Genomic DNA, 25,314 nt, shown 5'->3' on the forward strand with positions numbered 1-25,314 from the left:
TTTTCTGTAAAGTGGGAGGCCAGGTCATCAGCACAAATGACTGTGATAGGGGCTTGTGCTTTTGGCCTGAGGAGGGAGTGAAAAGTCTCAAAAAGTTTCTTGGGGTTGTTGGCTAGTGAGGAGATCAGGGTAGTGAAGTAAGTCTGTTTGGCGAGGTGAAGGGCAGCATTATAGGTTCTTAACATAAATTTGAAGTGGATGAAGTCTTCTGGTGTGCGGGTTTTTCTCCATAGGCGTTCAGCACTCCGGGAGCATCGCTGGAGAAGTTGAGTTTGCGATGTGAGCCAGGGCTGTTTTACTCTGTGTTTGGAGGTTCTGAGGGTGAGGGGCGCTACTTGGTCAAGGGTGCTTCTAAGAGTGTCATTGTAGTGATGAACAGCCAGATTAGGACAGGAAAGAGAGGAGATTGGGGACAGTGATGAGTGTAGGGAATCTAAAAGTGTCTGAGGGTTAATAGCTTGTAGATTTCTGACTGTGTGGTAGGTAGGAGTGAGCTGGGGTGGGCGAGGATTTGTGAGCATGAAGGAGAGAATGTTGTGGTCAGAGAGTGGAAGCGGTGAGTTATTTAGGTGGGAGATTGAACAGAGCCGGCAGAAGACCAGATCAAGGGTGTTACCGTCCTTATGTGTCTCAGAGGTTGAAAGCTGTGAGAGGCCTAGAGAGGTGGTTAGTGATAGAAGCTGGGATGCAGATGTGGAAGTAGGGCTGTTAATGGGGATGTTGAAGTTTCCCAGGATGAGGGTTGGTAGTTCTGAGGACATGAAGTGCGGCAGCCAGGCTGAAAAGTGGTAAAGGAAGTGGGTGGGTGAGCCTGGGGGCCGGTATATGACCGCTACCCTGAGGGAGAGGGGACGGAAGAGCCTGATGGTGTGGACCTCAAAAGAAGGGAATAAGAGTGATGGGACTTGGGGGATGACCTGGAAAGTGCATTGTGGGGACAGGAGTATGCCAACTCCACCACCAGGTCTGTTTGTGGGTCTCGGAGAGTGAGAGAATTGTAAGCCACCGTAGGAAATGGCAGCAGGAGAGGCAGTATCAGAATCCTGAATCCAGGTTTCAGTGAGGGCCAACAGATTAAGAGAGTTGTTCAGAAAGTAGTTATGTACGAAAGGAAGCTTGTTACAAGCAGACCATGGATTCCAGAGGGCACAATTAAAAGATGGAGATGAGGGAGTGCAAGTAATGTTAATAAGATTATTGTGGTTTCGATATGAGGTAGGGAAGGGGTTGAGGTTGGGGGATATGTCCCCTGAAATCAGTAGGAGTAGGAAGATAAAGTAGGTACAGATAAATTGAAGAGCCAACCTTTGGGAAATTTAAACCCCGGGCTCAGTTCAATTGCACAGTCATAACTCCTATGAGGAGGCAAAGATGCAGACTTCTCACTAAAGACATCATAAAAGTGCGCCAAATAGTCAGGAACATCATGCGACTGAGGAGAGGTGGAAAAAACCTGAGCCTCACTAAGGGCACACCGACAACCCCAACTCACCACAGACACAGATTTCCAATCCAAAACTGGATTATGAATTTGCAACCAGGGAAACCCCAGAACAATGGTATCATGCAAATTATGCAACACCAAAAATCTGCAATTTTCTTGATGGTCTGGGGCAACCCGCATTACCACCTGGGTCCAAAACTGAGGTTTATTTTTCGCCAAAGGAGTAGCATCAATCCCCTCAAAGGGATAGGCGTCCGCAGAGGTGTCATCAGAAATCCACAACGTTTAGCAAAATCCAAGTCCATTAGGTTCAGGGCTGCTCCCGAATCCACAAAAGCCTTGGCAGAAAATGTGGACAGGGAGCAGATCAGAGTAATTGCCAGAAGAAACTTAGGTTGAACACCACCCACAGAAAACGTGTGTGCAAAACGTTTCTCTCGTTTAGGACAGACAGAAATAATATGCGAGCCATCTCCACAAAAAACACAGCTTATTACGCCTTCTGAACTCCTGACGTTGCGCCCTGGACAAAACTCTATCACATTGCATAGGTTCAGACACGTGTTCAACAGGTGGCAACACCTCTCGTGCAGTCCTGCGTTCACGTAAACGCGGATCAACCTGAATGGCTAATGACATAGAATCGTCAAGACCAGAGGGAACAGGAAATCCCACCATAGTATCTTTTACGGCTTCTGACAAACCCTTCCGAAAGAGAGCTGCCAAGGCATTATCATTCCAGATAGTTAGGACCGCCCACTTTCGGAATTTTTGACAGTACAATTCTGCAGAATCTCGACCCTGGCTCTATGCCAACAGGGTCTTTTCAGCCTGATCAATAGCATTAGGTTCGTCATACAACAACCCCAAGGCTTGAAAAAATGCGTTCACATTAGTCAGAATAGGATCATCTGGTTTCAAAGAAAACGCCCAATCCTGGGGATCGCCACGCAGCAAAGAGATGACAATTTTAACCTGCTGCGCAGAGCTCCCTGACGAGTTAGGCTTCAAGGCAAAAAATAATTTACAATTATTTTTGAAATTCAAAAATTTAGACTGATCCCCAAAAAACACATCAGGAGTAGGGATCTTTGGTTCAGCAGCATGTGAATGAGCAAGGTAGGCGGAAATTCCCCACACTTCCGCAGCAAGCTGCTCCACACGATCAGACAATTGCTTTATCTCCATTGAGAGAAAAAAAAATTCCCCCTATGGCCTCAGAGATATAGAGGAAAAAATATACACACTTTTTTTTTTTTTTTAAACAATTCTTTCCTGCTATTGAGTACCCTAGGATCTGCGGTATGGCGGGTGATTCTGTTATGAATGAGTCACCGTAGGAGGCAAAAACAGAAATACTAGCTAAGTCCCGAAAACCAGAGAAGTTAGCAGCTATCGGATTGCAGACCCCTGAACCTATCAACAACAACTAGCAGTAGCCGTGGGGGGTTCCTACGGTGCCCTAGACCCCTCGATCACAGCCGGAGAACTAAATAGCCTAAAGACAGAAAGGGAAATCTAAACTGCCCCAGAGCAGACCCCAAAGCAATAGGCAGCCCCCAACATATAATGATGGTGAAGCAAGATGAAAAAACACTCACACAGATAGAAAGATAGGCTGAGCAAATGATGGGGCCCAAGCTAACTAAGTAGGACAGGATAGAAAAGCTGCTGTCTGCAATCCGCCAAAAACCCTATCAAAACAAGAGCCAACAGACTGATAGGGAAAAAAGCCCTGAAGACGCTAGGCTTCAAAAGACTATATCAGTACTCAGGTATTTTCTGAAAACAGAGCAAAAAGGAATTCAGCTCACCCCAGCAGGGAATGGCAGAAATACAGAAAAACAAGGCAAAACAAAACCAAAACTCAAATGCAAAAAGCAGAGCAGAAAACTTAGCTTTTGAGGAGCAGGAATCAGACTGGTCTCCTAGAATCCCTCAGAGAAATCACCTGCAAGGCAGAAGGGCGTCAGCTGCCTTATATCTAGTCAGCAATTCCAGTCACCCAGTCATCATCATTCTGCTCAGGTGCTTGGTAATCAGCCTCACTACCTTCCTTCACCAGAAGAGGGAGTTCATCAGGCCTCAATGGTGAAAGGGAAAATGAACTCACAACAGCTATGACCTCATCAAAGGTCCTTCACACACTCATACACACTCTACAATAGTGTTCTAAACACATCCCCTGGGTGGGTTTGTAGCTAACTTGGCCCGCCCATCTCCCCAGCTACCAGGAGACTTCTCCCTGACACATAGAAACAACACCTCAGCAGTATCACTGCTGATCAATACACTCATCAACCTCCATCTTAAGGCCACCCACCTTGAGATACATAACAGTCCTTCCATATTCTACCACTCAACCTCTCTCTTGGGACATCCACACAGCGCCCCCTAGTTGACACAGTGGTCACTACACCACATACCTCCCCCCTCTGTTCAAACCTGTGGGGTTGAACATACAGCATCACCCCAGGATCTCGAGACCGGGCACTCACTATACCTTGCCCCCCAGGTCGAGAGAACAGTCTCCATCTGTCATACGGCCTCATCTCTGCGTTAGGCCTCCCCCGTCCCCAGCAGTCAGCATATTGGCCTTGATCCTTGGCCCTCCAGTCACAGTCTGTCTGCGTCATCAGACACTGTTTAGTCACCACCCTCCTACAGTGCGCTTCATAACCTGACCTTTCTCCCACTGACCAGCTCTCCTGGTTGGTACGGTCATCAGTCTTAATCGGGCCTACTGTCTGGCCTGAGTCTGACCCATTCAGCATCTCACAGGAACTAATGTCTCTCAGCCTCGCACGGCCCGTGGAACTGCCACTTGCTGACATTCTTCGGCCACCTGCCATGTCACTACTTGGAGGAATCCTTCGGGTCCTTAAATCTTGGGTTGAAGGCGGCCGCCACCTGGTATTTCGTACCTCTTTATTAATTCGCTGACGGTCCAGCCTCAACTGCTCAATTTCTTGCAGGTACCCCACTCGATACTCCACCAGCATCCTAAAGTTTCTCAGGCTTTCTACGGAGCCAATCACAATGATGGGAATCCTACCCACTTCACTGGATACCTGGTCTTCATCATCAGGAGGGATCCTCACCCTCACCACACCAGAGATATTCACAAGGTCTTGCATTACCTTCCCCAGTCTTCCGACGATTCTCCTAATCAGACATTTGGGTACCAGAACTACATCTTTCTGCAAACCCAGCCAATCCATAGCCTCGCTTGCTAACTCTAGACGTCGAGCAGCTTCCATATTGCTCCGCCTAACCAACTGTTTGGCGTGAAGACATTGTAGATGCATCTCTTTCAGGACAGCTGCCCAGTTTGCTTTATCTTCCCTGGCTGATATAATCACCAACTGCTGAATCTCAGGTACCCAGTGCACCTTACGCGCTTTGACTGCCTCTTTGAAAGCCTCACGCACACCTTCCTCAGCACAGGCTTCTTGCATGTCTTCTGGTACCTCAATCACAGCCTTGAAGGTCGTGGTCTTGCTCTCTTCCTGGACCAAAGGCTCTGGCTTTACCACGGACACTTCCCTCACCACAGTTGACCCGACGGGGTGACTGTCTTCTTCAGTCCTTAGCTCACAAACTTCACAAGATTTGATCTCTTCATGACCCTTTGCCAAGATGGATACTGGCAGTTCCGTCTTGTTATCACTCGCGCTCACCCACGGTAAGTCTTCGTCCAACTTCCTCTCCTGCCGAAGATCTCTTACAGTTTCCTTGAATTCTTCCAACTCTTCCCTAAGCGTCTTGTTCACACTTTGCCAGGTGGACAGGTGACCTCTGAGCTCCAAGACTTCTTTCTCGAGCTCCTCGACCCTTTGCTCAGCCGTTTGTCTCAGGACTCTTTCTTGTTTGACATGTTCATCCACTTCATCTCTGAGGGCCTTATTCAGTCCTTGCCACGTTACCATGTGACCTTTGAGCTCAGAGACTTCTTTCTCTAGCCCTTCTATTCTGTACTCCCTTTCTCTCTCAGAGCCACAGTCACCCCCAGAGATTGAGTCACCCCGACCTGCCGAGTCATCCCTCCAGTTACTCACTAACTGTGTGAATACTTCAGCCGTTTTATCCACCAGGTCAACGTCAGTCCGGTCACGAGATGTCAGGTCCGTCCGTTGGGCAGCCGTACCCCTTCTTCCGGTCACTTCCACCTCTGACCTCTCCACCTCAGGAGCCATCACCATCTTAATATCTGTTAGCCCAACCATAGGAATGTCTCCATCCTCGTACTATAGGTCATCCAACACGACAAAGTCCCGGCCCCCCTCCAAGATATACACTAAGTCTGGTGGTATCCCGCCACCTTGGCACTCACTGCCTCCGGGCCCCTCAAACACCACTCTGTCTAGCACATAGTTCACAGTGACCCCATGTTTACAGCGAACCTGGGCCATTTTCTCGGTCAGACAGAAAGGGAGTTCCTACCAGAGTCACCTGACTCTTTGAGTCCATCTGTCCCGAGATTCCTTCCCGATGCAGCATCACGGTACACACTTGCGGACCGTCATGCTCTGGAAAGTATAACCCACATTCTGAAAACAACCTACACGAACACTGTGGTTCCCCAGACATACCCACTGAGCCAACCAGTGCTGCCATTTCATAAAACTTGGCCCCTTTCTGGACCATCACCCCACACTGGGTCACCGCCCCACTCTGGGACTCCACCCTCTTTTGGGCTACCACCTTGATTTGGGTCACCGCCCCCTTCCGGGACTTCCCCATGTCCGTTATACCGGTCTTCTCAGACCACAGTTCACACCGCACTGTTTATGTCTCTTACGATACCACACAAGTCCTTGTTGGCACCACCACAGCTCCTGCTGTCACCGAACACCAACACCACCGGCTGCCGTTCACACACAGCTGCTGGTGTCCTCTTCGTAACCCTGCTGAGTTACCGGAAGCCGCTTGTCCCCTTCGTAACCCCGCCGAGTTACAGCAAGCCACTTTTCACCTTCATAACCCTGCCGAGTTACAGCAAGCCGATGGTCTCCTTCTTGACTCCCACTGAGCCACCGCAGGCTGAATTGAGAAAAGAAAAAAAACACACCACACAAAACTCACGTGTCCTGTCTGTGTGCTATTCAGGACATTCCTGTCTCCACCTGAGACCGTCCAACACACAGGGTGCACCGGGTGCGATTCAGGGAGCGATCCTCCTCCCAGGGTCTCTCTACACACCGGCCTTACCAAGTCCAGGGGCTCGGCGGGTGCTCTTCAGGGCATCTGTCTCCGCCTGAGACTGCCCACCACTCGCGCCTCACCAGGTCCGAGGTCACACCACGTGCTCCCGGGATCCAACTCTTCTCCCAGCACTGACCCTCCAGAACCTTTCCTAACTGAACCCTCCAGGTACACCATCTTACTCACTGACCCAGGTCAGTACCACACGAACACCAGTCCGTTACCTGTGTCGGCCACACAGGTCCTCGGGTATTTCTTCTCTGCAGAGGCAATCACCAGTTTCTTTCTCCTGGGGAAGCGGCCACACTGGGCTCACCGATCAGCACAGTGCCTTACTCAATAGGCCGCCCAACGGTTCCAGAACCACAGCTGGACAGTGGCTTCCCCAATTGCAGGCCGTCACAGGCTCTGCTCATACCCGTGGCCGGTCAGCAGCACATCACACGGCTTTCACAACCGTCAGCCCTTCTGGCTCAGTATTGCCATCACTGCCCATAGCCTTCTCCACCAATTTTGAGGTAGCGCTGTCATTCACATAGCGGATTCTCGCTTAGCCGCCACAAAACCAGATCCGGCACGGGTTTTCCAAAAAATCAGTATAGTCCATGCGGTTTATTATGCAGCATAAACCAAAGCAAGCAACATAAAGTTCATATCAGCATAGCGTCCTTGACAGAGCTTCTCTCTGTCCTCCCTGTTGTCACCCAGGTTGGCATACACAGGCTCTTCAGCCTTATAGTTATCTCACCCACATCAGGGTTTCCTCATGGCTGTTTCTCCATGCTGCCGACATCCCTTCCCTCCTCTGGGACTTGCAGACATGTGCAGCCATTACACTCAGCCACTCCACAGGTTGTTAGCCAGGAAACACTTCTCCCAGCGGGACCTTCCACAATGGACCAACCAAGTCCCTGCATTCACCATATGTGACCTACCCTGTCCACCTTATATAGTCCGTAGCCACGCCCACCGGGTCACATGGCTATGACCTCATCACAGGTCTTTCACACACTCATAAACACTCTATAATAGTGTTCTAAACACACCCCCTGGGTGGGTTTGTAGGTAACTGGGGCCGCCCATCTCCCCAGCTACCTGGAGACTTCTCCCTGACACATAGAAACAACACCTCAGCAGTATCACTGCTGATCAATACACCCATCAGTCTCCATCTAAAGGCCACCCACCTTGAGATACATAACGGTCCTTCCGCATTCTGCCACTCAACCTTTCTCTTGGGACATCCACACAGCGCCCCCTAGCGGACACAGTGGTCACTACACCACACCATATATTTCACCATTATCCATTATTCCTAAATATCCTGCATAATGTGTGAGACCTGAATTTCTTATTAGTTCCAAAACCCGGTCAGTATAATATATGATATTTTAAATGAAATTGGTGCGTAGACGGTTTGCGGGCATGTGGGATATAAAACAGAAAAAGTTGTCTATAGAAAGGCTCAACTTAAAGATTTTAATGGATAAATATCAGGTTCCTATAATTCAATGCAATCTTTCAAGATATTAATTATATTGAACGATTAAATGCTTTCTAATTTTCAAACCATCTGGATGTCTAGTAACCAACTTAAACATCCAGAATATTTCGTGATTCAGAACCTTTCTTCTATAGTCTCCGTCCCGAATCAGGCGTCTGGCCTTCTCTATGCCGCAAAATCGTAATGCGGCAGTATTCCCACCATACAAAACCTACAAAAGACAAAATGAAAAAAACCCTGCTATAATTAAACAAGTAAAAAGCAAAAGTGCATTTAAATCATACAGAGTTCTTAGTAATACTGTAGTTGATCAAACATAGCATAAAAGCATAGCATAGTATTCCCACCATGCATTACTGCAAAGTGTCTTGAGACGGCTGAAACATTTATTTTCAATTCACCTGTAGAATCAGAGAGATGTCTCCTGATTCTGTGTTTCAGGGGACCGATCGTGCAACCAATATACTGGACCTTACACTCCACACATTCAATTAAATATATAACTCCGCTGGAATTACAATTTATGAAATCTTTGATTGGGTATGTCAAGCCCGTATGATATGAAGTAAACTCCTTACATTTCATAGCATGCGTACAACTGATACATATTTTCTGATCACATTTATAGAATCCTGTCAGACTTAACCAGTTATTGGTTTCCTTAGCATTATCGATAACAAAAAGACTAGGTGAAATCATTGTGCCCAAAGTGGGAGCTTTTCTGGCAGAAAATCGAACAGTATTTTCAGCCAGAATTTGTTTGAGCTGTGGATCCTGGTGTAGCATCGGTATGTATTTTCTGATTATATTCACTACTTGCCTATAGTTAGCACTATATTGGGTAGTGAAATTAATATAACCCATATCGATAGGGATATTACGTTTTTATTATTTTTAATAAGATCAGCTCTACTTAATTTTGATATCTTGTCTTTGGCTCATCTTAAGATGTTTTGTGAATATCCTCTACTCCGTAATTCAACACATTTTGTGTCCAGTTCTGCATCAAGTAATGTCTCATCAGAACAATTTCTTTTGATTCTAATGAGTTCTCCCACAGGTATATTACGTGTAACATGTTTCGGATGGCATGAGTTAGGTTTAAGAATGGTGTTAGTGTCAGTTTCTTTTCTATATGGTAATATACTGACTCTTGGTGACCCCCTACTGGAGGGTGACATATAGAAAATTGACTTTTTCTTTATTGAAACAATGAGTAAATTTGAAGTTGAATGGACTATTGTTCAGAAATGTTAAAAATGCATTTGCTTCATCTATGTCACCTGTCCACACCAGCAAGAGGTCATCTCCCAAACCAAATCATGTTTTTCAAGAAAGGATTGTCTGGAGAGAACAATACAGTTTCTTCCCAATATCCCAATAGGACATGGTAATATTTGCAAGGGAGGGTGAGAACGTCCCCCCCATGCTTAAACCTTGTTTCTGGATATAAATGTTGTTATTAAATGTGAAATAATTTCTATTAAGAAGAAATTTCACGGATTCAATGATGAACTCTACCACATGCAACTAATAGGTACTGTATTTAGAAAGAAAAAAATTTAGAGCTATTATACCCACCTCAAAAGAGATTGATGGATACAATGCCACTGCATCAGTTGTAATCCAGCTGAACTTGTTACTCCATACAAATTTGTGAAATACCTATAGGACAGCTTTAGTGTCTTTAATATGTCCATGGATCTCTCTTTTACAAGTGGCTGAAGCATGCAATCCATGCTCTTAGTCTTTCATTCACCGACCCAATGCCTGATATAATAGGTCTCATTTTGGGAGGAAAGTCAGGTTTGTGTGCTTTGGGTAGGAAATTGAGAATGGGAATTATAGGTGTATCAATATAAAAATAATCAATAGACCCTTTCTCAAGAGCATTAATAGGTATTTTTGAAATGGTGCAGTTGGTCCAGAATGGGTGGTCTTGAGTGGATCAGATAATAATATTTATTTTTGGTCTTAAATGTTGTATTTTCTGCCTGAGTACTTTGGTAGGATTCAGATCTAAGTTGCCTTAACATCATAATATTTTGTAAATCACTGAATAAAGGGACTGGAATATCTTCAGTTGGTATGGTTATATAAAACAGACCTATCATCAAAGGTATGTAATTCTGAGGTGACATCTTCTTTAAAATAGCACTTTATAGTAATGTGTCTGGCAAATTTATTGACATCCAGCAGTGTAGAAAATAATCCAAGGTTCTTAGTTGGTGAATATCCGAGCCCCTTTGAAAGATCAGAAAAATGTTGTTCCTGCAAAACCTGTGCAGACGGATTCCACACCGGACAAGGTTGCGTTAAATGTGCTTTCTGAGACTGCTGTTTCTTACTAAGATGCTTTCGTCCTGCCCATCGTCGTCATTTTTTGAAGAACCTCCTTTCTTGCTTTTTTTGGGAGAAATGCGGTTAGGTGGACTGTCAGGACCAGACTCCGTTGTATCCTCCGACTCGAGTGAGGAAATGGTCTCCACAGATGTCTCTGGGTAGGAAAAACTCACTTTACGTAATGGTAATATCTCATCCTCTTTGGGATTTTTCTTTGATTTTTTTTTGGAGTTTTTATGGGTTACGATTTTCTTTTTCCACAAATAAATTCTGTCTGAATCATAGTCCTAGCAGTCTCTCTCATATTTCTTCTTTTTAACATCAATGATTTGATTTTCCAATTTATCAGTGTGAGTTAAGTCCATCCTGCAGATTTTTGAAATTACTGGGTTTATTAAATTTGTCCATTTTTTTTAAAGCCTTGTCAACAAAATTCTGTATTTTTTCAATTCCATCTCCTCATATTTGATGATTAATTTCATAAGATCAATTGAACAAATATTCAAGATCCTGTCCTAATCCTCATTGAAACCATCAGGGTAAGGGTAGGTCCATCTCTTGTTCACCCTAAGTCCTCGGGGGATCATATTTTTAGAGATATACTTGTTAAGGAGCTCAATGTCTAGCCATTGCTTAGTTTCTTTAATCCTTTTGGACCACAACTCTTTGAAAATTGCTTTAAAATCATTCTCGGTCTTTAGAGTGCTGTTTTGGAATGCAGACTTTGATGGAATGGTCTGCGGGCTTCATGTTATGTTTGCAGAGCCCCTGATGTGCGTAAACAGTAGAAACCCCCCACAAGTGATCCCATTTTGGAAACTAAACCCCCAAAGGACAAGGAACTTATCTAGATGTGCTGTGACAACTTTGAACACCCAAGTGTTTCATTAAAGTTTATAACGCAGTGCCGTGAAAATAAAAAATCATTTCTTTTTCCACAAAAATGATTTTTTAGCCCTCAATTTTTTATTTTCACAAGGGTAACAGGAGAAATTGGACCCCAAAAGTTGTTGTACAATTTGTTCAGAGTACGCTGATACCCCATATGTGGGGGGAACCATTGTTTGGGTGCATGGCAGAGCTCGGAAGGAAAGGAGTGCCATTTTGGATTGCAGACTTTGATGTAATGGTCTGCAGGCATCATGTAGCATTTACAGATCCCCTGATGAACTTAAACAGTGGAAACCCCCAATTCTAACTCCAACCCTAACCCTAACACACCCCAAACCCTAATCCCAACCATAAACCTAACCACAACCCTCACCCCAACACACCCCTAACCCTAATCCCAACCTTAACCATAACCCTAACCACAACCCTAACCCAACACACCTGTAACCCTAACCCCAACCCTAACCATAACCCTGACCACAAACCTAACCCTAACACACTCCTGATCCTAATCCCAACCCTTACCCTAATCCCAACCCTAAACTTAACTTTAGCCCAACACTAACCCTAACCCTAACTTCAGCCTCAACCCTAACCCTAACTTTAGCCCCAACTCTAACCTTAACTTTAGCCTAACTCACTTTAGCCCAACTGTAACCCTATTGGGAAAATGGAAATAAATCAATTGTTTTTATTTTATTATTTTTCCCTATCTAAGGGGGTGATAAAGGGTGGTTTGACTAACTATTTTTTTTTATTTTGATGACTGTGATAGGGTCTATCACATTGATCAAAATGAACCAATGGGAAAAAATCTCCTATTGTTGCTGAGTGCCAACTGGCAGATCTCGGTAGGCTCACCGCACTGCGCATGTGCCTGCCATTTTCTTACTGGAAGAAGACGCTGGCAGCTGTGGGGAGAAGCAGGAGGGTCCAGGGACACCGTGAGGTATCGGGGAGATTGGGGACCCAGTTTCTTCCCAATATCCCAATAGGACATGGTAATATTTGCAAGGGAGGGTGAGAACGTCCCCCCCATGCTTAAACCTTGTTTCTGGATATAAATGTTGTTATTAAATGTGAAATAATTTCTATTAAGAAGAAATTTCACGGATTCAATGATGAACTCTACCACATGCAACTAATAGGTACTGTATTTAGAAAGAAAAAAATTTAGAGCTATTATACCCACCTCAAAAGAGATTGATGGATACAATGCCACTGCATCAGTTGTAATCCAGCTGAACTTGTTACTCCATACAAATTTGTGAAATACCTATAGGACAGCTTTAGTGTCTTTAATATGTCCATGGATCTCTCTTTTACAAGTGGCTGAAGCATGCAATCCATGCTCTTAGTCTTTCATTCACCGACCCAATGCCTGATATAATAGGTCTCATTTTGGGAGGAAAGTCAGGTTTGTGTGCTTTGGGTAGGAAATTGAGAATGGGAATTATAGGTGTATCAATATAAAAATAATCAATAGACCCTTTCTCAAGAGCATTAATAGGTATTTTTGAAATGGTGCAGTTGGTCCAGAATGGGTGGTCTTGAGTGGATCAGATAATAATATTTATTTTTGGTCTTAAATGTTGTATTTTCTGCCTGAGTACTTTGGTAGGATTCAGATCTAAGTTGCCTTAACATCATAATATTTTGTAAATCACTGAATAAAGGGACTGGAATATCTTCAGTTGGTATGGTTATATAAAACAGACCTATCATCAAAGGTATGTAATTCTGAGGTGACATCTTCCTTAAAATAGCACTTTATAGTAATGTGTCTGGCAAATTTATTGACATCCAGCAGTGTAGAAAATAATCCAAGGTTCTTAGTTGGTGAATATCCGAGCCCCTTTGAAAGATCAGAAAAATGTTGTTCCTGCAAAACCTGTGCAGACGGATTCCACACCGGACAAGGTTGCGTTAAATGTGCTTTCTGAGACTGCTGTTTCTTACTAAGATGCTTTCGTCCTGCCCATCGTCGTCATTTTTTGAAGAACCTCCTTTCTTGCTTTTTTTGGGAGAAATGCGGTTAGGTGGACTGTCAGGACCAGACTCCGTTGTATCCTCCGACTCGAGTGAGGAAATGGTCTCCACAGATGTCTCTGGGTAGGAAAAACTCACTTTACGTAATGGTAATATCTCATCCTCTTTGGGATTTTTCTTTGATTTTTTTTTGGAGTTTTTATGGGTTACGATTTTCTTTTTCCACAAATAAATTCTGTCTGAATCATAGTCCTAGCAGTCTCTCTCATATTTCTTCTTTTTAACATCAATGATTTGATTTTCCAATTTATCAGTGTGAGTTAAGTCCATCCTGCAGATTTTTGAAATTACTGGGTTTATTAAATTTGTCCATTTTTTTTAAAGCCTTGTCAACAAAATTCTGTATTTTTTCAATTCCATCTCCTCATATTTGATGATTAATTTCATAAGATCAATTGAACAAATATTCAAGATCCTGTCCTAATCCTCATTGAAACCATCAGGGTAAGGGTAGGTCCATCTCTTGTTCATCCTAAGTCCTCGGGGGATCATATTTTTAGAGATATACTTGTTAAGGAGCTCAATGTCTAGCCATTGCTTAGTTTCTTTAATCCTTTTGGACCACAACTCTTTGAAAATTGCTTTAAAATCATTCTCGGTCTTTAGAGTGCTGTTTTGGAATGCAGACTTTGATGGAATGGTCTGCGGGCTTCATGTTATGTTTGCAGAGCCCCTGATGTGCGTAAACAGTAGAAACCCCCCACAAGTGATCCCATTTTGGAAACTAAACCCCCAAAGGACAAGGAACTTATCTAGATGTGCTGTGACAACTTTGAACACCCAAGTGTTTCATTAAAGTTTATAACGCAGTGCCGTGAAAATAAAAAATCATTTCTTTTTCCACAAAAATGATTTTTTAGCCCTCAATTTTTTATTTTCACAAGGGTAACAGGAGAAATTGGACCCCAAAAGTTGTTGTACAATTTGTTCAGAGTACGCTGATACCCCATATGTGGGGGGAACCATTGTTTGGGTGCATGGCAGAGCTCGGAAGGAAAGGAGTGCCATTTTGGATTGCAGACTTTGATGTAATGGTCTGCAGGCATCATGTAGCATTTACAGATCCCCTGATGAACTTAAACAGTGGAAACCCCCAATTCTAACTCCAACCCTAACCCTAACACACCCCAAACCCTAATCCCAACCATAAACCTAACCACAACCCTCACCCCAACACACCCCTAACCCTAATCCCAACCTTAACCATAACCCTAACCACAACCCTAACCCAACACACCTGTAACCCTAACCCCAACCCTAACCATAACCCTGACCACAAACCTAACCCTAACACACTCCTGATCCTAATCCCAACCCTTACCCTAATCCCAACCCTAAACTTAACTTTAGCCCAACACTAACCCTAACCCTAACTTCAGCCTCAACCCTAACCCTAACTTTAGCCCCAACTCTAACCTTAACTTTAGCCTAACTCACTTTAGCCCAACTGTAACCCTATTGGGAAAATGGAAATAAATCAATTGTTTTTATTTTATTATTTTTCCCTATCTAAGGGGGTGATAAAGGGTGGTTTGACTAACTATTTTTTTTTATTTTGATGACTGTGATAGGGTCTATCACATTGATCAAAATGAACCAATGGGAAAAAATCTCCTATTGTTGCTGAGTGCCAACTGGCAGATCTCGGTAGGCTCACCGCACTGCGCATGTGCCTGCCATTTTCTTACTGGAAGAAGACGCTGGCAGCTGTGGGGAGAAGCAGGAGGGTCCAGGGACACCGTGAGGTATCGGGGAGATTGGGGACCCTATTTCTCTCTCATCTGATGTGCGATCACATCAGAGGAGAGAGAAATTAAATAGGAAATATGAATTTTTTTTTTGCAGTCACCGTTATACCATTAATAACAGTGATCACTACACCAGGGTCAGTAAAACCAACCCAAATCATGTTCTCTGGGGTTTCACAGAAATTGTGACTCTGGGGGGAGCTATACACTTTTTCCTTAGTGCCGTTAATTAACGGTGCTGTTGTTTAAGTACCCTTAAGTGTCGCCGTTAAAAGGCATATCGGCAGTCATTAAGGGGTTAAAGGGACTTATTATTTGATATGCATCCAGAAGGTTGATGAGTGGAAAACAGAGTTTTTAACATCCAACGTTTTATTCAAAAAATGTTGTCTAACCATTTGGGTGAACCTATGTGCCAGCAGTATTTAAAAATTTTATGAATTATATTTTTTCTGATTGCATTGGGAGATTTGTTGTGATTTACCTTGATGATTTTTCATTTTTTTAGGCCTGATTTGGAGTTTCATCCATGTAGTACAAAGGTTGAGGAAAAATTCTTTGTTTGCTAAAATTGAGAAATGTATCATTCTGTTCAGAAAATTTCATTCCTGTGGTTCATCTTATTGGCTAATGGGTTTAAGATGGATCCTGTGAAGGTGCAAGTCATATTAGAGTGGGTCCAACCTAGTGACCTGAGTGCATTTTTTTCCTAGGATTTGCCAACTTTTAAAGGAAATTCATTATTGGTTTTTCTCAGATTGCTAACCCTCTTACGGATCTCACATATAAGGGTTCTCAAAGTTTGGCCTCCTGATGCTGTAAGGACTTTTAAAAAATTCAGTGTGTTTGATGTCTGCTCCTGTTCTTATACATCCCTATCTCCAAGAACCATTCATTGTAGAGATGGATGTTTTGGAGGTCGGAGTAGGGACTGTTTTATCTTAGAGTTCCAAAACCCTGACCATGTGTTTTTTTCTTAAGAAAATTTTTGTCAGCTGAAAGAAATTATGATGTTGGGAATCATGAGTTACCCTATGTTAAATTAGTCTGTGAGGAATGGAGGCATTTTTTGGAGGGGGCAGTTCACCATGTCACTATGGTCACTGACCATAAGAATTTAGCGCATATTGAATCAACTGAACAGCTAATTCCTAGATAGGCTAGGTGGTCCTTATTTTTCTCTAGGTTCAATTTCTCCATCACGTGTTGGCTGGGGTCCAAGAATTGTGAAGGCTGACACATTATCATACAGCCTTAGTTCAGCTTCTCCTTCATACCCATCATCCACTATTCTCCTTAAAAGCATTGTGATTTCTGTGTAATCTTTGGAGTTGGAGGTTGAATCCATAGAATCCTGTCATTGGCTTCTTCCGCTACTCCAGGAGCCAAACTATTTGCACTTGTATATCTAAGATTGCGTCTCTTACAGGAGTTTCATGATTCCGTCTTTAGTGGTCATCCTGGGGTCACAGCTTCACAGAATTCTACTGCTAGACTCTTTTGCTGGCCATGTATGGATAATGATATTAAAGATTTTGTTTCCACTTGTAGTTTGCGCACACGCTAAAGTCTGTCATAACTGGCTGGCCAAGGAATTGGTTCCATTGCCAATTCAAGAAGACCGTGGACTCATCTGCCCATGGATTCCATCATGGATTTGCCTCTCTCTGGTGGGAAAATTATTTGGGTGGTGGTTGACTGATTCAGCAAACAGGCTCATTTTGTTCCTTTGTCAAGTTTACCTAATTCAGAGACACTGTTCAGGTTGTTTATTTGTCATGTTGTGAGATTGCATGGAATTCCTCTTAACATTATGTCTGATAGGGGGGTGCAATTTGTTTCCAAATTCTGGAGGGCTTTTTGTAAGAGACTGGGGATTGTACTCTTATTTTCTTCACAAATGTGGCACAACATGCTTGACTATTCATCCTTAGTGGAATAGAACGCTTGGTGGATACAGAACTAAGTGGCCCGACCAATTCTCAGCTTTGCTTTACTGAAGTGAGAGACTGTTAGGTAGTCAAAAAGATATTGACCACAGTCCGGTTTCACCAAACGTGACTGTCGGCTTTTGTGCATCCATCAGATCATACATGAAATGAGAGGTTACTAAAGATAGGTAGCATCACTCATCTGGTCTTTTTTTCATGCTCTATGGACTCACTAAAGGACACAAAATGCAGTAGGACTAAGCAAGCAAATCTGGCAACTTAGTCACACTTTGATTTAAGGGCACATAAAGTCTTCTTGTGGACTCTGTATAAGGCTATGTGGGTAAAGTATAATTATGAGTGGCTACTTGTTAAATATGAATTTGTATCAAATCATTTCACTAGGTTACTCATTGTAAATGGATATGGATGGCAGAAAATGTGCTCCATGTACTGACACTTAGCTCGGGAGATGGTAGTGCCGTACTTTAGGAATCAGGATGCCATAGATAGACAAAAGGTGGTTGGATAAAATATAAAAATATAATGTCATATGAGAGTAAGGGGGATGCTGGTCTTGGACACTCTCATGGACTCACACAGCTATCACAAGCTTTACATTCATAATGCAAACAAAGATGGGGATATATGCTCTTCACCCCATCCAATGAACTTACATTTATGAAGACAATTCAATAAAATGCTTTATTTTTATCAATTTTATCATGAAGTCATCCAGGTATACAGGATAGTGAATAAAAAATATTACAAGAAACGAAAAGACCCCGATTCATCAATCCCAGCATTTCCTATGCTAGTTTTGATGAGATAGGGGATTGGAGCTCGAGGTACCGGATTCATTAACAGGTGCACTCCACTTAATGAATCAGGCGAGATCCAAAATGATGTGTGTCTGTGTATGTGGCTCACCACAAATCTTATCCCTGTCACAGACTAGAGTAAGGTTTGTGGTGTAAAGAACGCCACCAATACTTATGAATTTGATAAGCGGGGTGTCACTACGCCCCTGTCCTGTACCAGCGCCAAACACTTTTTCAAGATGGGTGAAAATGGTATGAAACTACATGGGTGTACAACAATTTTGCAACTTTTCAAAGCTTTTTGTGCCAAATTTCTGGCATAAAAGCTTTGATAAATCTGTGGCTTTAGAATATCCCTTAAAAATAGATATGTAACCTATATATTTGTAACACAACAATTTAAGACTTTGTTGACTTTTTGACATCATAACAATTTAAGACTTTATTGACTTTTTGACATCACGTAATCATCTGATATCTTATGATTTCTTTGTCATTAGAATGAATGTTTTTGTTTAAAGAAGTCATCTTCAACAAATAATGAGAGCGCAAGAGGATCAGGAGAACCGAATCATCTGCTAACTGAGGAGAATACCTACATCATGAAGTCACATAGCAGTTTTTGCCTTATCCCTTCTTTTGCCATAAGCAATAACTTTCACAGAATAACAAGGTCGTTTATTTGGCCCCTGATCATCAACTTATGTAATTATTTTAAGGGCCAGTATGAACTGATATATATATTTCATACCAATATAGACACGTAAACTGGTTGCTGCTCTGGCTCTGCCTTTGATTAATTAGCTGCAAAGCTCGGGACTGCTATGCTTAATCTTAGACTTCCTACCCAGGCCTCCCTGGATAATCTAATACCTTATTTGGACTTGCTTATCCGTGTATGGACTAGACACGGACTTACTTGTTTCCAGCATCCTCAAGTGTAAACTGCGCTTCATAGACTGTTCCGCCGATTGCATTTCTCTCTGAGGTTTTCAACAGACTTGTTATATTTGCATTCAGTAGTTACTCTAAGTGTTATTGACTTGAGTTTTCTCTGCACTTGTTTGAAGCACCATGTGTTTACAATATAGACTTTTTCATCTACAAACTGTGTTCTGTAGTGTCTTGCTCCATGCAAAAAGACTCCTGATTTATCCATGGTGGACCCTGGGCTGTGAATGCACCTTATGGCTACCTTCTTTTTATTTGGTGCCCCCTGCCGCTGATATCTGACCTGTTCATTGGGTTGCGGGGAGTGAGAGTTTTTACTAAACTTGATCTGCGGGGTGCTTACAACATGATTCGCATCTCTGTAATGCCCCTGCCGTCTTCCAAGACTTTGTGAACGATATTTTCCGGGATATGCTCACCACCTCAGTCGTAGTCTATCTGGATGATAAACTCATCTACTCTCCAGATATAGATTCCCAGCGGAGAGATGTTTGCAAAGTCTTTGACCTCCTACAGGCAAACTCCCTCTATGTCAAGTTGGAGAAGTGTGTGTTTGAGCAGGAGTCCTTGCCTTTCCAGGGCTAGATCATCTTCACTCAGGGATTGGCCATGGATCCTGCCAAGCTACAGGTGGTTATGGATTGGCAGGTGCCCCATTCCCTCAAAGTGGTGCAGCGCTTTATGGGGTTCATTAACTATTATCGCCATTTCTTTCCCCACTTCTCAACTTTGGTAGCTCCCTTGGTTGCCCTCACCAAGAAGGGAGCAAATCCCAAATTGTGGTCGGAGGAGGTCTCCAAGGCACTCCTCTTTGTCAAATCACACTTCGCTAGCGCTCCCATTTTACATCAGCCTGATGTAGATAAACCATTTATTATGGAGGTGGATGCCTCATCCGTCAGTGCTGGAGCAGTCCTGTACCAAAAGGATGCTCAAGGTCAGAAACATTCTGCTTCTTCTTTTCTAAGACCTTCTCACCGGCGGGGAGGAACTATTCCATCTGGGAAAGGGAGTTGCTAACCATGAAGTTGGCCTTTTCAGAGTGGAGACACCTCTTGGAGGGGGCTCGCTATTCCTTCCAAGTGTACACCGACCACAAAAATTTGGTTTATTTGCAAACTGCCCAGCGGCTAAACTCTCGCCAGGCTAGATGGTCCTTGTTCTTCTCCCGGTTCCACTTCAACCTCTACTTTCTTTCCGGGGAGAAGAACATTTGTGTTGATGCTCTCTCCCGCTCTGTAGTGTCATCTGAGGAGGAGGAGCCTAGGCTAATTGTGCCTTCTGAGAGCCTGAGAACTGTGGTTCCGGTCTCGCTAGAGTCTGTGCCCCTGGGCAAGACTTTGTACCACCTAATTTGCGATCGGAGGTTCTCTCTTGGGCTCACTCGTCCAGGGTGGGTGGACATTTTGGGACCAAGAGGACATCTGAGTTTCTAGCGAGAATGTACTGGTGGCCGCATATGGCCCGTGACGTCGGAGACTATAGTCAGGCGTGTGTCTCCTGCGTCAAGAATCTGTCTCCTCGGCAACGGCCTGCTGGGCTACTTTACCACCTCCTGGTGGCAGACAGGCCCTGGGAAATGGTCAGGATGGACTTTGTGTTGGCTTTACCCAAGTCTCATAGCTGCACCATTATCTTTGTGGTCACTGATCATTTTTCCAAAATGGTGCACTTGGAGCCTCTTCCGCGGGTACCTTCTGCACGGGCCTTAGCGGCGTTGTTCATTAAGCACATCTTTTGCCTACATGGTATGCCTGACAAAATTGTCAGTGACCGGGGTCCCCACTTCACGTCTCGGTTCTGGAGAGAGCTTTGTCACCTACTCAGCATTGAACTGAATCTCTCTTCAGTTTACCACCCCGAGACGAACGGGTTGGTAGAGAGGGCCAAACAGACCCTGCGACATTTTGTTTCGGCCAGGAAGGATGACTGGGAATCCTTGCTGCCGTGGGCGGAATTTGCACTTAACAACGTCATAGCCAATTCTACTGGACAGACCCCATTCCTCCTTAACTACGGCCAGCATCCGCGTGTCCCTGTGCTCATACCCGTGTTGTCCACCGACTCTAGGGTGGCAGACTGCTCGGTGGAGGCACATGATATTTGGAATTGCAAACAGGATGCCATCTGGGCCTTCAAGGAGAAAATGAGTGTCTCCGCTGATGTACATTGGCACCCTGCTCTGACCTTTGCTCCTGGAGACTTAGTGTGGCTCTCCGCCAGTAACATCAGGCTGCGAGTTGAGTCCACTAAATTTGCGCCTCACTACATAGGCCCCATGAAGGTCCTGGAACAGGTCAACCCTGTGGTTTATCGTCTGTCCCTTCCTCCACGCCTATTAATCACCGACACCTTTCATGTTTCCCTCCTAAAACCCATTCACATGTCCAGGTTGTCCGAGTCATCTGCCGGGACATTGGTTTCATCCACGGACGATTATGAGGTGAACGCTATTGTGGGGTGCAAGGTGGTACGTGGCAAAAAGTACTATCTGGTGGATTGGAAGGGTCATGGCCCAGAGGACAGGACCTGGGAACCTATTGAGCACATTCGTGCTCCTCAGCTCATTGTAACATTTGAGCGTAGCGAGGCCCAAGAAGGGGGGGTAATATTAGGCGTCGAGTTCCCACCAGTGCACAGACGTTGGGACCGACGTCTTTGCTGAGCAGAAACCTCTGCAGCTGAAGAACAATGGGAGACTTCCGCCAGTCCTAACAGTTACTGCCATTAGCTGAATTCTCATATAACAATTCTCAGAGCGCCTCCACTAAGTTCACACCTTTCTTTGCCAATCTGGGTTATCATACATGTTTCTTACCTAGGTCTCTGATTAATTCTCTGGTTCCAGCTGTTGAGAAAAGGCTGACTGCGATGAGGCAAAATCTGGAGGTTCTGAAGGAATCTCAGACCACAGCTCAAGAACCTTACAAGAGATCGGCTGATAGAGTCCGTAAACCGGTACCCAGGTTCAAGGTAAGAAATTTCATGTAGTTATCCACTAAAAATCTGGTTAAACGTTCCTTCACAGAAACTTGGACAGAAATTCATCGTCCCTTTCAAGATCAACGGTATTGTGAGCTCTGTGACTTGCTGTCTGAAGCGGCCTAGGACTATGAAGGTACATTTAGTTTTCCATGCTACTTTACTAAAGTCCGTATCTTCTAATACCTTCCAGAGACATGTTGTGCCACCTCCACAGCCTGTGGTGATGGGCAAAAACAATTTGTGGAGGAAGAAATTGTTGATTCTAGGATTCGCATGAATCGGCTCCAATATCTGATAAGGTGGCAGGTGTATCCCCCTGAAGAAGACACTTGGGAACCTGTGGAAAAAAACAATGCCCAACAGAAAATTTCTCATTTTCATCAGAGATTCCCTGAGAATCCGGGTCCAGGATTGTTCTGAGGCCGCTTCTATGGAAGGAGTAATGTCAGGACTCTGAATTTTTTTGATTACCTTTTGGTTATTCTTGCCTTTTTTCAAGATGGCGTCTTTTGTTTCATTTACCCCTTGTCTTCCTGCCTTATAACTCCACCCCATACTCTAGTCTTTGCTAGAGTTTTCTGTCTGTGTCCTGTTGTCTGGTGGTTTTCTGGTTTTCTAGCTGCTTCTGCAAACCTCTCTGGGATCCTGCTGTGTTTGTCTGTTCCAGGGTTCCTTCTGCTCCTGACTGCTTGTGCTGCTTCCTCAGTGCCTCTGACCTTCACCTGCATTTTGCTAGACACGCAAGCTGGTTGCTGCTTTGGCTCTGCCTTTGATTAATTAGCTGCAAAGCTCGGGATTGCTATGCTTAATCTGAGACTTCCTACCCAGGCCTCCCTGGGTAATCTAATAGATTATTTGGACTTGCCTATCCGTGTATGGACTAGACACAGACTTACTTGTTTCCAGCATCCTCAAGTGTAAACTGCGCTTCACAGACTGTTCCGCCAGTTGCATTTCTCTCTGAAGTTTTCAACAGACTTGTTAAATTTGCATTCAGTAGTTACTCTAAGTGTTATTGACTTGAGTTTTCTCTGCACTTGCTTGAAACACCGTGTGCTTACAATATAGACTTTTTCACCTACAAACTGTGTTCTGTAGTGTCTTGCTCCAGGCAAAAAGACTCCTGAATTATCCATTATTGTAGCTTATACAGGAAGCTAAACTGCTATACCTGGGTCCAATAAGGAGACTGTAGGCTGAATCTGTGCTTTATTGAACGTGATGGTATATTGGCATGGTGAAACTACAAACAAAACATATATGCATACAATCAATACTGGGTTCATCAGGGATTCATATATACATAATATATCATCTGCACTAATAGATAACCAGGAGAGAACTAACTAAGCAGGCTAGTATGAGACAGGAATTGGATACAGGAAACATAAATACATACCAGCAATGCTATCTCAAGGGAAGAAGAGAAATGAGATGCTTCCTGAATGCAGGCAGAAGGAAAATAGAGAACTGGAGGGAAAATGGGGGCTGAACTAACCATAATCCTTTGCAAAAGCTACCAGGATGCATTGCAACCTTACTAGAATGCACTGCAAACGGAGGGAAATAGCAAAGTGAAAGTAAAGCACACAATAACACTGCGGTTATGACTCTGGTCACTAGATGGAGCCAAAAACATGAAAACATTAACAAGCAGATAATAAATCAGATGTTGGAGACAGAAAAATAATTATTACACATGCATTGAGCAGGGGGTTGGACACGTTGTCCCTGGAGGACCCTTCCTACTCTAACATTCTAGGATTCTATGATATCTCATGACAGTGTTCTATAGTGGTTAGTACTAAATATTGATCTTTACCCAAAATACTTGATATAATTCCTAATGCTGTCACTGATTTATGTGATTCAGAGAATGCGCTTCCAGTTTTATAGAGATGTAGGACCTGAGCCATCGTACCCCATTATCTACCTTGAAGTAAATAAGTTTGCACAAAATGTTTCATGGTAAAAAGCATATCATATCCCCTTAATTTGAGTCCACATTTTATATTTCTAATGTATCCTGCAGTACCATAACTCATTCAAGAAGGCCACTCCTGTTTTTACAGCTATTCCCTGTCTGAGTATTACTTTGCACAAAGCTCTATCATGTAGCTATATCTGAAGTAGCACACTAGCAATGTTATACATGGGAAGATGTAGGTTAAGCAGCTTCTAAAGCCAACTCAAGGCTTACAAAGCTGTATCACAAATCCAGTGTACCTGCACCTTTTTAAAGATAGGCTGTGTACTCCATGTATTGCAGCAGTTATTAGCATTTAAATAATTTTAATGGTGTTGTCAGCAATTAATTAATTAATTGGCAGTCATGTGTTTCAGGGGCCGTTTCTAGGAGATGTAACTCCACAGAGAGAAGATGGATGAAGTACTCTGAGCCGGTGTGGCGTTGGCAGCGTACCTGCAGGAACACCTCCATGCCTGTGAAGATTTCTGGCTGTGGGTCACCTACCTCAAGAATCCAGGCTGCATATTTCTTTTCTACTTTCCTCTTGCATACACAGTGCAACACCAACTGGGTGTAACTGTACTGTGACTTGGCGTTATCGGCGAGAGGCTGAATCTTATCTTTAAGTGGTTTCTGTTGGTGAGCGGCCATTCGCTTGGTGAATGGTTCTACACGAAATCTACAACCTAACGCAGTTCCCCTCCACTTATGAGACTAGCCCAGGAAGTTCTTCAGGACCCTATATGATCATTTGAGCTGCCCTATGGCTTACACTAATGTTCTGCACTGGCCGACTACAGAAGTGGCATGGTCCGGAGTCTTTTCATATTGTACCTGTTACTGATAGTGGCGATTGTGGTCTCCAGACTTCTTATTCTTGCATACTTCTCACACCAGGTTGTCGTTGGGATCCTCATTGGTGTGTTTTTAGGATAAATCTTGCAGCGCCCTGCTCCCAATTTCCGTAATTTTGTTGTTTCTTTTTTATACTTTCTTCGCTGTTTCTTGGGGCTCTTCTTGAATACTGCAAGTGCTCTCACTTCCAATATCACCCTAGCTACTCTACTACCTGCCGAACTTTATGTATGCACCATTGTACCTGCCCCTTTACTGTCATTACCTTGTCCTCCTATATTGAAATGTGCTTGAACCCAGGGACTATGCGGAAAAGAGATTGAGGCAACCAGCTCTCTGTTCACATTCATGTATAGTTATTTTCTTTAATTTGTTCTTTGTTTAAATTATTTTTTTTAAGAATTTAGATTGTGTTTATGTTTTGTTTATATTTTACTGTAACAAGATAAAGGAGGTTTCAATCATATGCTATCCTTAAAAAATAATTAATTAATTGAAATTATGTTGTTTCTGTATAAACATTGACACAAATTTTGGGATCTACTGAAAGTGGTTTGCGAAAGATCACCAGGTTACACCATGTAAGACTTAGGAGGAAATGGAGTATGATGTTAAAAA

At 43.6% G+C, this 25,314-nt stretch overlaps 1 pseudogene; it reads left to right on the forward strand.

Moving 5' to 3' along the window:
* The first annotated feature begins 24,252 nt into the window (after window positions 1–24,252).
* LOC141098046 (glucose-6-phosphatase 3 pseudogene) lies at window positions 24,253–25,160 on the forward strand (annotated as a pseudogene).
* The last annotated feature ends 154 nt before the right edge of the window (window positions 25,161–25,314 follow it).

This window comes from Dendrobates tinctorius, unplaced genomic scaffold, assembly GCF_039654945.1.
Source record: "Dendrobates tinctorius isolate UK_male_01 unplaced genomic scaffold, ASM3965494v1 ptg000086l, whole genome shotgun sequence".
Classification (NCBI taxonomy): domain Eukaryota; kingdom Metazoa; phylum Chordata; class Amphibia; order Anura; family Dendrobatidae; genus Dendrobates; species Dendrobates tinctorius.